Raw genomic sequence first — 549 nt, forward strand, 5'->3', positions numbered from 1 at the left:
AATTTCAAGAACTCCCTTCTTCATAGGCGTCCCATTACTCACAGGATTCCTCTCAGAAGTGTACATGAACTGGTTATTAGCAACCATATCAATGAGTTCTTGAGCTTCTGCAGGTATTTTCTTTAGGTGAATGGATCCACCTGCAGAAGTATGCAATGACATTTTAGCCAATTCAGATAGACCATCATAGAATATATCCAGGATGGTCCATTCTGAAAGAATGTCAGAAGGACACTTTTTGGTCAGTTCTTTGTATCTCTCCCAAGCTTCATAGAGGGATTCACCTTCTTTCTGTCTGAAGGTTTGAACATCCACTCTAAGCTTACTCAGCTTTGAGGAGGAAAGAACTTGGCTAAGAAAGCCTTGACCAGCTTATCCCAGGAGTTCAGGCTATCTTTGGGTTGAGAGTCCAACCATATTCTAGCTTTGTCTCTCACAGCAAAAGGGAAAAGTATGAGCCTGTAGACTTCAGGATCTACTCCATTAGTCTTAACAGTATCACAGGTCTGCAAGAATTCAGTTAAGAACTGAAAAGGATCTTCAGATGGA

The 549-nt window shown here is 41.2% G+C and overlaps 1 non-coding gene across 1 annotated transcript; it reads left to right on the forward strand.

Annotated features, from left to right (window-relative positions):
- The first annotated feature begins 220 nt into the window (after positions 1-220).
- Positions 221-324, forward strand: LOC114927271 (small nucleolar RNA R71). The gene has a single exon (XR_003817618.1). It is a non-coding gene; the product is annotated as a small nucleolar RNA R71 (small nucleolar RNA).
- The last annotated feature ends 225 nt before the right edge of the window (positions 325-549 follow it).

The sequence above is a fragment of the Arachis hypogaea genome, unplaced genomic scaffold, assembly GCF_003086295.3.
Source record: "Arachis hypogaea cultivar Tifrunner unplaced genomic scaffold, arahy.Tifrunner.gnm2.J5K5 arahy.Tifrunner.gnm2.scaffold_96, whole genome shotgun sequence".
In the NCBI taxonomy this organism is placed as follows: Eukaryota; Viridiplantae; Streptophyta; class Magnoliopsida; order Fabales; family Fabaceae; genus Arachis; species Arachis hypogaea.